We start from the raw sequence: 14,072 nt of genomic DNA, 5'->3' as shown, positions 1-14,072 counted from the left end.
CTGATGCCTGCAGAGGGTAACAGCATATTGTAATGGTCACCAGAGGACTTCCATCTGTTGTCTTAATGTTTCTGAAGTCCAGAAAAGTTTCTTTGAACACACTATATACAGAGAAATAAGCAATCACCACCTTACATACAGTAGTGTGATGACCATTGAATAAGCTGTAATATGCTGATTTCCAATTAGTATTGTTGAACAATGAAGGTTACATGGGATGCATAATTCTCCTTATGCATCCATCAGTACACACTTTACTCACAGATCTGAGTATGTAGCTTTATGGAAACACTTTAGAACTTTTAGTTTTAAAGTTAGAACATTAGGAACAAACACAAAAACTACCTTCTGTATATGGCAAGGAAGTGTCATCTAGACACACTGCAGTGCTCCTTCCTTTCTGTTCATAGATCTGAATTTGAGGTTTTCTCATGCTTTACTGCTGCTTAGTCTGTAGTCAGGTTAGCACTAGACAACTTATCTCTGATGCACTATACAAATTGAAACAAAAGCTTAGTGCTGCAAGTAAGAGAATGAAGCAATATAAAGAATCCAGACAAAGGAGTAAATGGAACAAGAACACAAAAGTTGTACGAAGGAATCTGAAAGCAGCAAATAAATCATAGATGCTGCCATTCTAGTGCAATCAGCAGATAGGGACATAACACAGTTGTGGACTAGCTGGATCGCAAAAAAATTCTTGATGCTGTTCAACACACATGGCTTCTTAAAGTGCTGCAGATTTGTGATACATGCAGTTCAAAGGTCAACACATTGTCATTTGTAATGAAACACTGGAAAACGACAGCTAAAATGCAGCAATAAAAAGCAACAGAGCAGATTCAGATCAAAGGAGACATATTTCAAGAGATCAGCTTAAACCCCTCATAGTTATATTCAAAACTCAATTTTCAACAGTTAGATCATATGGATTAGGGTGTATTAGCAGAAGCAACAATGGCTTAAGCTATATGTTAATGTTACAGTTTACATGATCGATAAACCATATGCCTTAACATAAAAACAGATTACTCACCTCCTACTAACAATAGAAATGTTTTCTTGTAGTATAAGCTTGTCATTTGGCTTGACAAATGCAGGAGAATGAATATAAGAATGGGAAAGGGACAGGCTACCTGAGGTACTAAGAACTGTTGTTGTTGTGGTCTTCAGTCCTGAGATTGGTTTGACACAGTTCTCCATGCTACTCTATCCTGTGCAAGCTGCTTCATCTCCCAGTAACTACTGCAACCTACATCCTTCTGAATCTGCTTACTGTATTCATCTCTTGGTCTCCCTCTATGATTTTTACCCTCCACGCTGCCCTCCAATACTAAGAACTGTAGATACACAAAATATAAGCAGTTATGGGAGTATTGTATGGTAAAACATTTTCAGCAGTACTGACAATTCTATGGTACGCGCGTGCCATAGAATTGTCAGTACTGCTGAAAATGCGCACGCGCGCACGCGTAAAATTGAAAATGTTTTACCACACAATACTCTCATAAGTGTGCACCTCTGGTATCCTGTATCTTTCGCACGCACGCATGGCCACTTCCTAAGTTCAACATCAACATCAACATTCAGTAACCACTTACAGGTGGCATCACTAGCAGTGGAGTGTATATAAAGAATGTTGGTGGGACACACAATACAATGCAGTCACTGTTGTAATGTGGAAACAGCAATTTATCTTTTGTCCGAAAGGGCATGATCATTGGATTTTGGGCCAAGGGTGGAAGCTTTTCCAAAATGGCCACATTTGTAAGCTGTTTGTGTTCCACCACGGTTAAAGTATACCATCAATGGTTACACAGTGCTATCCAAAAGTGGTGCACCACAGGCCATAGATGACAGGAGTGACTGATGGCTACAGAGATGTGTAAGGGTGAATAGATGTGCAACTGACCACCTAGATGAACTAAGGGGCTATCAAAAGTCTCTCCTCAACAACCATTCACTGAACTTGGCCACTTATGGGCTTCAGCAGCAGGCACCTGGTTCATGCACCCATCCTCGACGGTTGTTCACACCAGTACCGCAACTGGATGGCAACTGAGTAGTGACAGGTGGCCATTTCAGATTAATCACATTTTATGCTGCATCGGATAGATGGCCATAGTTGTGTAAGGCGTGAAACATCTGAAAGCAAACACCCTGCAACAATGGTCAGATGGGTCCAGGCTGGAGGAGGGAGGGTTATGGTCTGTGACATATCCTTGGTGATCATATCATTCAGGAAGGCACAATGGAGCCACAAAAATATGCATCTATACCTGGGTTCCATGTCCACTCCTACACACAGTTTGTCTTTCCTTGTTACGATGGCATCTACTGGCAGGAGAATGTAATGTGTCACACGACTTGCAGTCTGTGTGCATGGTTTGAAGGGCACCAGGATGAGTTTATCATACTCTTGTGGTCACTGAGCTTCCTAGATTTAGACCTAATCAGAAATATGTGGGACCCCCTCAGTCAGGCTGTTTGCATCATGGATCTTCAACTGAGAAACCGAGTGCACCTGGCTATGGCACTGCAGTTGGCATGGCTTCACATTCTTTTTGGTACCTTCCAGGAGCTCACTGACACTCACCCTGCATGTCTCGCAGTGGTTCACAGTATAGAAGGTGGTGTAAGCTTTTGACAGGTAATCATATTAATGTGACTCGACAGTGAGTTACAGTGTATGGCATCCGTAAACCTAAATCAGTTGCTGAATGGTTGACCATCCAACACGGGATTTTAAAAAGGGGGAGGGGGCAGTGATTCCTTCGAGAAGATTAAGTCTTTCTCTGAAAATGTACCACCCAAAGTTTTGTTGAAGTTATATGTTATATCATTACAACACATTGTTCCCGTTTTAAGTAGCAATGCCTTTGTGGCAACATACTATGCTTACTTCCATTCTACATTAAAGTATGGAATCATATTTTGGGGGAACTCACCTGGAGGTAGGTATATTTTCAAAATGCAAAAAAAGGCAATACACATAATATGTAATCTAAGATATAACAATTCATGCAGACAGTATTTAAAAAAAAATGGCATTATGACACTGCCCTCTGCTTACATTTATAATACCGTCTCATTTGTCACGTCATACCTGTTAAACAATGACTGCACACTAAAATTCGATGGAGATATTCATAACTATGCAACAAGGCAGCAATCTGACCTACATATGATTCAGTCCAGAACTACCTGCTACCAAAAAGTGTTTTAATGTTGGGATACAAATGTATAATAATTTACCAAATGACATCAAAGCAACAAATAACCCAAGAGCCTTCACACATAAGTTAAAAAAATATCTCTTGGACCATTGCTTTCATGCAGTTAATTTTTTTTTTAAGGAGTTAAAATTGTAAACAATTTTTATGCAAAATTTTCAATTAGGTCTGAAAATTATATACTGTGCATGTCTATGAAATATACTGGATTATTATATACTGTGCATGTCCATGAAATACACTGAACTATTTTACTATTACATTAGTATTGGCTGTTTGTATTTTACCATACAACATTTGTATTTACTGTTTTGTTAAAGATAGCTAACTTCCTCATTACAAAATAATGTAAAATCAATTTATTAAAAATTACTTGCAAATATGTTCTCTTCACCTATCTAATATCATATGTACAACCTTACAATTCTATAATTTGTATTAACTGTTTTGTTTAAGATAGATAATTTCCTTGCCACAAAATAATGTAAAATCCAATTTGTAAAAATTACTTGTAAATAGTTCTCTTGACCTGTCCAATATCATATGTACAGCTGTACAATACTATGATTGCCTGGATCAATAAAAATACAATACAATACATCACAATATACACTAGTAAGCTGCTCATTGATGCATGTCTACTATCTGTCAGTGCCACAGATTTTATGGATAGGCTATATTAAGTTTTTGAAGAAATAGGGCAAATCATTCCAAAAATGGCTCTGAGCACTATGGGACTTAACATCTATGGTCATCAGTCCCCTAGAACTTAGAACTACTTACACCTAACTAACCTAAGGACATCACACAACACCCAGTCATCACGAGGCAGAGAACCCGGGAACCCGGGTGTGGGAAGCGAGAACGCTACCGCACGACCACGAGCTGTGGGCGCAAATCATTGCACTCTACATCCATGTCCGCGTCCCTTATTTGGACTGTGTTTTCCAAAAATAATTATAAACTAGACCACTTAGTTACTGATTTGGACATGAAGTACTGCTTAGGTAAACGCCACTTTTAAGTTACTTAGCACAGTCATGCAGGTGTTGTGTATGGTTAATATTAACACTATTGCAAAGAAATATTTAAAACAGAACTTTACTTAAATTATTGCTTCATAATGTACATACTTACTGATACAGAATTGCATGAATGACTTCTTCATAGATTAAAAAAGTACACTGAATGCTCTCTTCAGTATGACAAAATCATGCTCTTGTGAATTAATATCAAATTTTCATATTTAGATACATGAAAGGTTGGCTGTGTATGCTCTTTATTGGAAGGATCTTAAGCCAATTGTAAATGGTGTAAGACGCAAAAAATTTCATTTAAATGTACACGTATATTACATATCCAGACAGGAGCTCTCCTTCAGATACATTTTTATTTTACATCTATTTTCATTTACCACAAATAATTTTAAAAAGTAAAATGCCAAACCTATTGTTTCTTCAATACCGCTACTGGTTTCGTGAAGTGTGCACGCTGATCTCTCGACTATTCATATGATTTTGCAACTCAGCCCTGTTGTTTTTTTAACGTTTTTGAACACATTCTGAGATGATTTCTGAACGAATCACGAGTTCATTTTTGACTGCGTGCATAGTGCATGTGATGTGTCTACCAGGGGAATCCCCGTTGGATCTAGAAATAAACATACCCGCAGACAAAGGTGATGGGGCTGTAGGAGCTGAGCCGCATAAACCCGAACGGGTGAATGCCAATAGCTGTTGGCTTATGACATGTTGTTGATTCTGTGCATGACAAGCGTTTTTATAATTGTTAGCGAAATCCATAGATTCATACTACCAGTGTGGAAATAGACGGTTACCAACAGTAACAGGTAAGCGTGACTACATATTATCTTCTCTTTGTATCCAAGAAAATGAAATTTTGACAAAACTTTTTGCCAGCTCGCTACACTACAAAGGGTCAATTGTACTGTCCTAGGTTAGCAACCGCTTAAGTTCTGTTCTAACAGCGTGGAAAACGCGTTGTACAAACACGTAATAACGCCTAATCGGAGAGTAAACGCGTGATAACTGAACCGGTGATTTCGGCAGGGTTAGTGGAGTTAACCGGAGAATAAGTTTTGAAAATGTCAGGAATAGTTACAGAATTAGTGATGACAAGACTGATTGTTAGGACGACGACGGAGAAGAAAAGGGGACATCACAAATTACATCGAAGAATGTGACGGTTCCAACTTTACACAAAAATTTCGACTACCACCACTTTTCGATCTCATGCTTGAGAAACTGGAGCATATGTATGAAATGTGAAGCTATTTTCTAACACAAAACTTTTTGCTTGTAGTAGGCCTAATAGACATTTGATACTGGTACTTGTGAATTATATTCTGTCGTGTTATTAATGTAAATGAGGTAGATAAAAATGACCATTTGTGCCAAAACAGTCTCCCTTATTTGGCGCGTGTTACACTTGCTGCAATATTAGATAGGCCTATTTCGTTTTAACTAGCAGACAGTGACAAAATAGACGTAATCAACCAGAGAAACTAAACCAGTCTTGGGTACTACTCGTGTTAACAGCTTTTGCAGTATTAAACAACTGCATTTTGGTTTTTCATGTTGCGAAACGCTTGATGAACTTAAGTGACGTAATATATTCTTTTGCAGAAAGGAAAGCACGCCATGTAAAGCTGTAGCAAGACAAGAGAGGGAAAAAAATGCTGGGACCTAAGGATTGGAGAAATGTGTACTGTCTTGCTTGTCTTTCCTGGTTCCATGTTTCCTATATTCAATTTTATGGCGCACAAAAGGGAAAGTTATCAGCTAATAGGCAATACAGAGTGCAAATTTTCTGAGAGTTCTTGTTCTCCCGGTCACAAATAACCCCACCCAGTACTAATTGATTTTTTAAAAGTGGGGTAGAATGTCAAATTGGCCGGCTGTGAGCAGGAGAGGCACCACAGGACATTTTAATCCATTGCCCTGAATATAGGAGTGATTGCTTCCATTGCAAGGGAGCAGGAGTGGCACCACAGGGCATATTAATTTCCAATGCCTTGAATATAGGTTCGATGGCTTCCATTACAAAATATACACGTTTGAATTCCACAGAGTAAAAGACAGTGACGTGCGATAGAAGAATGCTGTGCGGAGAGGCGTGACACTTCACTTTGGCACACTTCAGCATCTAGACAAAATTCTCTGACACATTTTTGCTTTTACTAATGTGATGCACGTCTGTAATGAACTGTCACGAACTCTACATGGCTCCATTGTCTAAGAGACATGTTTGAGGTATCTTTTTCGAAGAGCGCCACCAGGGGGTGGGAGTTGGGGGGGGGGGGGGTGGTGGCGTGGTCAGTGTAGATGTAGAGATGTTTCTCTTAGTTTGTTTCTCTAAAATGACAGATGGCAGCACACATGGTGTACAGCTCTGTCTATGGCACTCCAATTCTCCTGGAAGTCGGTGAGAAATTGAGAATAAATGCTAATGGTTGCCATGCACCATCTACGAACTGCTAGAGGATTCTGGATAGTGGAAGTACCTGCAGCGGCGAGAAGCGGTGTTCGCTGTACCTCGTTCACGTCCTCCCATTTAACGTTGTCGTTTCTGTGTTGCTCCATAGTTTTTTCGTGTTCTACTGTATGATTTTGGAATGCGCCAGAACGGAATACAATGAACTTAACACCACAAATGTATCTCTATGTGCCACTCAATTGTTGCCTATCTTCAGGTCTCTGAAGACACTTCAGTCAATACTCGATGTTAACAAATTTCTCTTCTTCAGAAACGCTTTGCTTGCCATTGCCAGTCTACATTTTATATCCTCTCTACTTCGACCATCATCAGTTATTTTGCTCCCCAAATAGCAAAACTCCTTTACTACTTTAAGCGTCTCATTTCCTAATCTAATTCCCTCAGCATCACCCGAGTTAATTCGACTACATTCCATTATCCTTGTTTTGCTTTTGTTGACGTTCATCTTATATCCTCCTCACAAGACACTGCCCATTCCGTTCAGCTGATCTTCCAAGTCCTTTGCTGTCTCTGACAGAATTACAATGTCATCGGCGAACATCAACTTTTTATTTCTCCTCCATGGATTTTAATACCTACTCCGAATTTTTCTTTTGTTTCCTTTACTGCTTGCTGAATATACAGATTGAATAACATCGGGGAGAGACTACAACCCTGTCTCACTCCCTTCCCAACCTCTGCTTCCCTTTCATGTCCCTCGACTCTCATAACTGCCATCTGGTTTCCGTGCAAATTGTAAATAGCCTTTCGCTCCCTGTATTTTACCCCTGCCACCTTCAGAATTTGAAAGAGAGTATTCCAGTCAACATTGTCAAAAGCTTTCTCTAAGTCTACAAATGCTAGAAACGTAGGTTTGCCTTTCCTTAATCTATTTTCTAAGATAAATCGTTGAGTCATTATTTTTATGGAATCCAAACTGATCTTTCCTGAGGTCGGCTTCTACTACTTTTTCCATTCGTCTGTAAAGAATTCGCGTTAGTATTTTGCAGCTGTGACTTATTAAACTGATAGTTCGGCAATTGTCACATCTGTCAACACCTGCATTCTTTGGGAGTGGAATAATTATATTCTTCTTGAAGTCTGAGGGTATTTCACCTGTTTCATACATCTTGCTCACCAGATGGCAGAGTTTTGTGAGGACTGGCTCCCAAGGCCGTCAGTAGTTCCAATGGAATGTTGTCTACTCCCAGGGCCTTGTTTCAACTCAGGTCTTTCAGTGCTCTGTGAAACTCTTCACGCAGTATCGTATCTCTCGTTTCATCTTCATCTACATCCTCTTCCATAATATTGTCCTTAAGTACATCGTCCTTGTATAGACACACTATATACTCCTTCCACCTTTCTGCTTTCCCTTCTTTGCTTAGAACTGGGTTGCCATCTGAGCTCTTGATATTCATACACGTGGTTCTCTTCTCTCCAAAGGTCTCTTTAATTTTCCTGTAGACAGTATCTATCTCACTCCTCATGAGACAAGCCTCTACAGCCTTACATTTGTCCTCTAGCCATCCCTGCTTAGCCATTTTGCACTTTCTGTCGATCTCATTTTTGAGACGTTTGTATTCCTTTATGCCTACTTCGTTTACTGCATTTTTATATTTTCTCCTTTCATCAATTAAATTCAATATTTCTTCTGTTACCGAAGGATTTCTACTAGCCCTCGTCTTTTTACCTACTTGATCCCCTGCTGCCTTCACTACTTCATCCCTCAAAGTTACTCATTCTTCTTCTACTGTATTTCTTTCCCCCGTTCGTGAAAATTGTTCCTTTATGCTCTCACTGAAACTCTGTACAACCTCTGGTTCTTTCAGTTTATCCAGGTCCCATCTCCTTAAATCCCTACCTTTTTTTGCAGTTTCTTCAGTTTTAATCTATAGTTCATAACCAATAGATTGTGGTCAGAGTCAACATCTGCCGCTGCAAATGTCTTACAATTTATACCCTGATTCCTAAATCTCTGTCTTACCATTATATAATCTATCTGAAACCTCTTAGTATCTCCAGGGTTCTTCCATGTATACAACCTTCTTTTATGATTATTGAATCAAGTGTTAGCTATTATTAAGTTGTGCTCTGTGCAAAATTCTATTAGGCGGCTTCCTCTTTCATTTCTTAGCCCCAATCCATATTCACCTACTACGTTTCCTTCTCTCCCTTTTCCTACTCTCGAATTCCAGCCACCCATGACTATTAAATTTTCGTCTCCCTTCACTACCTGAATAATTTCTTTTATCTCATCATACATTTCATCAATTTCTTCATCATCTGCAGAGCTAGTTGGCATATAAACTTTTAGTACTGTAGTAGGCGTGGGCTTCGTGTTTGTCTTGGCCACAATAATGCTTTCACTATGCTGTTTGTAGTAGCTTACCCGCACTCCTATTTTCTTTTATTCGTTATTAAACCTACTCCTGCATTACCCCTATTTGAGTTTCTATTTATAACCCTGTATTCACCTGATCAAATGTCTTGTTCCTCCTGCCACCGAACTTCACCAATTCCCACTATAACTTTAACCTATCCATTTCCCTTGTTAAATTTTCTAACCTACCTGCCCGATTAAGGGATCTGACATTCCACGCCTCGATCCGTAGAACGCCAGTTTTCTTTCTCCTGATAACGACATCCTCTTGAGTAGTACCCTCCCAGAGATCCGAATGGGGGCTATTTTACCTCCGGAATATTTTACCCAAGAGGACGCCATCATCATTTAACCATACAGTAAAGCTGCATGCCCTCAGGAAAAATTATGGCTGTAGTTTACTCTTGCTTTCAGCCGTTCGCAGTACCAGCACAGCAAGGTAGTTTTGGTTATTGTTACAAGGCCAGATCAGTCAATCATCCAGACTGTTGCCCCTGCAGCTACTGAAAAGACTGCTGCCCCTCTTCAGGAACCACACGTTTGTCTAGCCTCTCAACAGATACACCTCCGTTGCACTTGCACCTACGGTAGGGTACGGTACGGCCTTCTCTATCGCTGAGGCACGCAAGTCTCCCCACCAACACGGCAATGTCCATGGCGTGGAGTGCAATTTGTGTAATTATCAGGAAGCATGAGATCGTATTTAAGATATGGGTAAAGTTTGTTGACCTGGAAGTACACACATTCGAGCTAATCAGAATCGACAATGGGGTATCAAACTATGCTGTGTATTCCTTTGGTTTTAATCATTTAATGTGGAAATCGATTACAGAGATTATCACAACAGCGTTACAGACAGTTGCATTGTACACAATTTCTTGATGGAATTCTACGTTGTTGCTCTGGATGACAGTTTACACGTTTTAAGCGTATTACATTTCAAAATCAGTGTGGGATATATATACACTGATGAGCCAAAACATTACGAACACTTGCTTAATAGCGTGTTTGTTCATCTTTGGAACCAAATACATCACCTATTCCGCGTATCGGCGATCCGACAGTTTGTTGGTAGACTTGTGGAGGTATGTGGCATTAGATATCTAAACACAGATAATGTAATTCGCGTAAATAACGCTCCGCTGATTTGCTTGCCATGGTGATGGCGCCCAATGGCGACCCAGATGGGTAATTAGAATTTAGATCAGGCGAATTTGGCCACCAAGACGTCAACGTGAGTTCACTATTATCCTGCCCAAACCACTGTAGCACGGTTCTGGCTCTGAAACACGGGCAGTTATACTGCTGAAAGAGGACATTGCTGCCGGGTCAGACATCAAGCATGGAGGATGCAGGTAGTTCGCAGCTGTCAGCATGTCGTCGATTATTTCCGCAAATCCCAAGCACGCGCAGCAGATGTCTCCCACAACATAATACTGCTCACACCACCCTACATACATGGTGCGCTACACGTTTTGAGCCGCCGTTCACCGTAAGACAACCGTCGACCTGGTGTAGCGAAAAATGTGATTCATCCGAAGAGTAGACACGTTTTCATTGATCTACTGTCTAATCCTGATTGTCCCGTGCCCACTGAAATCTTAATTCACGATGTCATTTGGTTGGGTTGTTCGGCGGGAGAGACCAAACAGCTAGGTCGTCGGTTTCATCGGATTAGGGAAGGACGGGAAGAAGCCGGCCGTGTCCTTTCAAAGGAACCATCCCAGCATTTGCCTGGAGCGATTTAAGGAAACCACGGAAAACCTAAATCAGGATGGCCGGACGTGGGATTGAACCGTCGTCCTCCCGAATGCGAGGCCAGTGTGCTAACCACTGAGCCACCTCGCTCGGTGTTATTTGGTCAACACGTGAACGCACAGGAGGGGACTGCTGCAGAGGTGCATGTTCAACAATGTACGATGAACAGTGTGCTCCGAAACACTTGCGCGTGCACCAGCCTTGTGCTCCTGTAGCAGAGATTCCACAGATCATCTATCCTACTTTACAGAGCAGACAAGCCTCCAAACACCACGTCTACATCTACATGATTACTCTGCAATTCACATTTAAGTGCCTGGCAGAGGGTTCATCGAACCACAATCACACCATCTCTCCACCATTCCACTTCCGAACAGCGCGCGGGAGAAACGAACACCTAAACCTTTCTGTTCGAGCTCTGATTTCTCTTATTTTATTTTGATGGTCATTCCTACCTATGTACGTTGGGCTCAACAAAATATTTTCGCATTCGGAAGAGAAAGTTGGTGACAAATTTCGTAAATAGATCTCGCCGCGACGAAAAACGTCTTTGCTTTAAGGACTTCCCTCCCAACTCGCGTATCGTATCTACCACACTCTTTCCCCTATTACGTGATAATACGAAACGAGCTGCCCTTTTTTGTATCCTTTCGATGTCCTCCGTCAATCCCACTAGGTAACGATCCCACACCGCGCAGAGGACGAACGAGTGTAGTGTAGGCTGTCTCTTTAGTGGACCTGCTACATCTTCTAAGTGTCCTGCCAATGAAACGCAACCTTTGGCTCGCCTTCCCCACAATATTATCTATGTGGTCTTTCCAACTGAAGTTGTTCGTAATTTTAGCACCCTGGTACTTAGTTGAATTGACAGCCTTGAGAATTGTACTATTTATCGAGTAATCGAATACCAATGGATTTCTTTTGGAACTCATGTGGATCACCTCACACTTTTCGTTATTTAGCGTCAACTGCCACCTGCCACACCATACAGCAATCTTTTCTAAATCGCTTTGCAACTGATACTGGTCTTCGGGTGACCTTACTAGACGGTAAATTACAGCATCATCCGCGAACAATCTAAGAGAACTGCTCAGATTGTCACCCAGGTCATTTATATAGATCAGTAACAGCAGAGGTCCCAGGACGCTTCCCTAGTGAACACCTGATATCACTTCAGTTTTACTCGATGATTTTCCGTCTATTATTACTACGAACTGCGACCATCCTGACAGGAAATCAGGAGTCCAGTCGCACAACTGAGACGATACCCCATAGGCCCGCAGCTTGATTACAAGTCGCTTGTGAGGAGCGGTGTCAAAAGCTTTCCGGAAATCTAGAAATACGGAATCAACTTGAGATCCGCTGTCGATAGCGGCCATTACTTCGTGCGAATAAAGAGCTAGCTGCGTTGCACAAGAGCGACGTTTTCTGAAATCATGCTGATTACTTATCAATAGATCGTTTCCTTCGAGGTGATTCATAATGTTTGAATACAGTATATGCTCCAAAACCCTACTGCAAACCGACGTCAATGATATAGGTTTGTAGTTAGATGGATTACTCCTACTACCCTTCTTAAACACTGGTGCAACCAGCGCAATTTTCCATTCTGTAGGTACACATCTATCGGTGAGCGAGCGGTTGTATATGATTGCTAAGTAGGGAGCTATTGTATCAGCGTAATCTGAAAGGAACCTAATCTGTATACAATCTGGACCTGAAGACTTGCCCGTATCAAGCGATTTGAGTTGCTTCGCAACCCCTAAGGTATCTACTTCTAAGAAACGCATGCTAGCAGCTGTTCGTGTTTCAAATTCTGGAATATTCCATTCGTCTTCCCTGGTGAAGGAATTTCGGGAAACTGAAGAGTCGTGGACGTCCAACCATTTCATGCCTAGTGGTATTTTTTTCCGTAGATACTGACGCCAGTAGCTCATGAACATTTGGTCAGATTCGATGTTTCCGAGATACTCGTTCACAGGCTCCACATAATTATAATTTGCAGTAGTTGAGGGTGTCATGTGACAGGGCGAATCACAATCATCAAAAACGTTGTACATACATGAAACTATTTTGTTGTAGGCACCGCTTTAATGTGCGAAGTGTTAATATTCAGACATGAATATGTAGCAGAAAAAAGGACATGCACTGGTCGTGCTTTGCAATGCTTACTGGCGACGATAGAATAGTAAAAGTTTGTCTTTCTTTCTAGCGTGGATTATAGGTGAGGCAGTGATCTTAATCATGTTATAGACTTGCAATTACTCAAAAGGAGATGTTTTATTAACGTCAGGTATCTAATTCTACCAAATTACTTACGCTTGATTTTTGGTCTGTTCTACCACTTTTTATGGATGGTCACACTTAACAATGGTGATGTGGATATGATTATGTCATTTTAGGCACAGCCAACAGTACAGTAGTACAATATCTGGGGTACATATTGTTGCATAGCAGAATAATAATTAAGTGTAGGAATAAAATTTTGTTAGAACCAGCTGGGGCGACATTAAGTGGTACACGTCCGCCAGGTATATTATGTTTGGCATACCTGAATGATGGTAATGATGCCAAACTGGTACAAAACTCTCACTTTACTTCCACCCACTCTCAGTGTTATGCCGTTCAATCTGCATCACGGATAGCGATGGAAGGTCAGATTTACTAGTTAAATAAGGCCCTGGTGAATAAAACGAAATATCTACAGCCACTGCCATCTTTGAGTCTAGTGCTATGAGTCCACAGGTGTGGAGGGATCTTTGAGTTAGTGAGCTGCACTCCTGTCACAGTGGTGCCAGACTGAAGATGAGAGCTGGGCTGACCATCTGTGAATGAAGAACTAATCTGTTCATGTGTTAACTGTTCAACTATGGAGCAGGCCGCCCATATCTCCCTATGTGCCTACCGGCTGTATGCTGGGACTGCTTATAGCAACGTGCCACCCTGCACCTTTGTGATAAGTGGCGCACGGCAGCTGCTAGGCAGCCCCGGGAAGAAGACAGTGAATGTAAAACTCTTGCTAATAAATGATTGGTACTTGAATGATGTCATTAGCGTCCCAGCACTTCACAAGACTCCATCACACCTCTGCTTGTCTGTCCTACACTCACGTAGCAGGCCACATCTGGTGGGCTACAAATCTGGCGTCAGTAAGAGGTCCTCTGATGCCTTGACGTGTACAATACGTTCTTCCCAAGTTCGACCTG

The 14,072-nt window shown here is 41.2% G+C and overlaps 1 protein-coding gene across 3 annotated transcripts in view; it reads right to left on the bottom strand.

Annotated features, from left to right (window-relative positions):
- LOC126298421 (uncharacterized) overlaps nucleotides 1-14,072 on the bottom strand; it is a 174,619-nt gene that overhangs the window by 91,797 nt on the left and 68,750 nt on the right. The gene's annotated exons all lie outside the window — the stretch shown is intronic.

The sequence above is a fragment of the Schistocerca gregaria genome, chromosome X, assembly GCF_023897955.1.
Source record: "Schistocerca gregaria isolate iqSchGreg1 chromosome X, iqSchGreg1.2, whole genome shotgun sequence".
Lineage (NCBI taxonomy): Eukaryota > Metazoa > Arthropoda > Insecta > Orthoptera > Acrididae > Schistocerca > Schistocerca gregaria.
The sequence above is the reverse complement of the archived record's forward strand: the minus strand, read 5'-3'. Positions and strand labels throughout refer to the sequence as shown.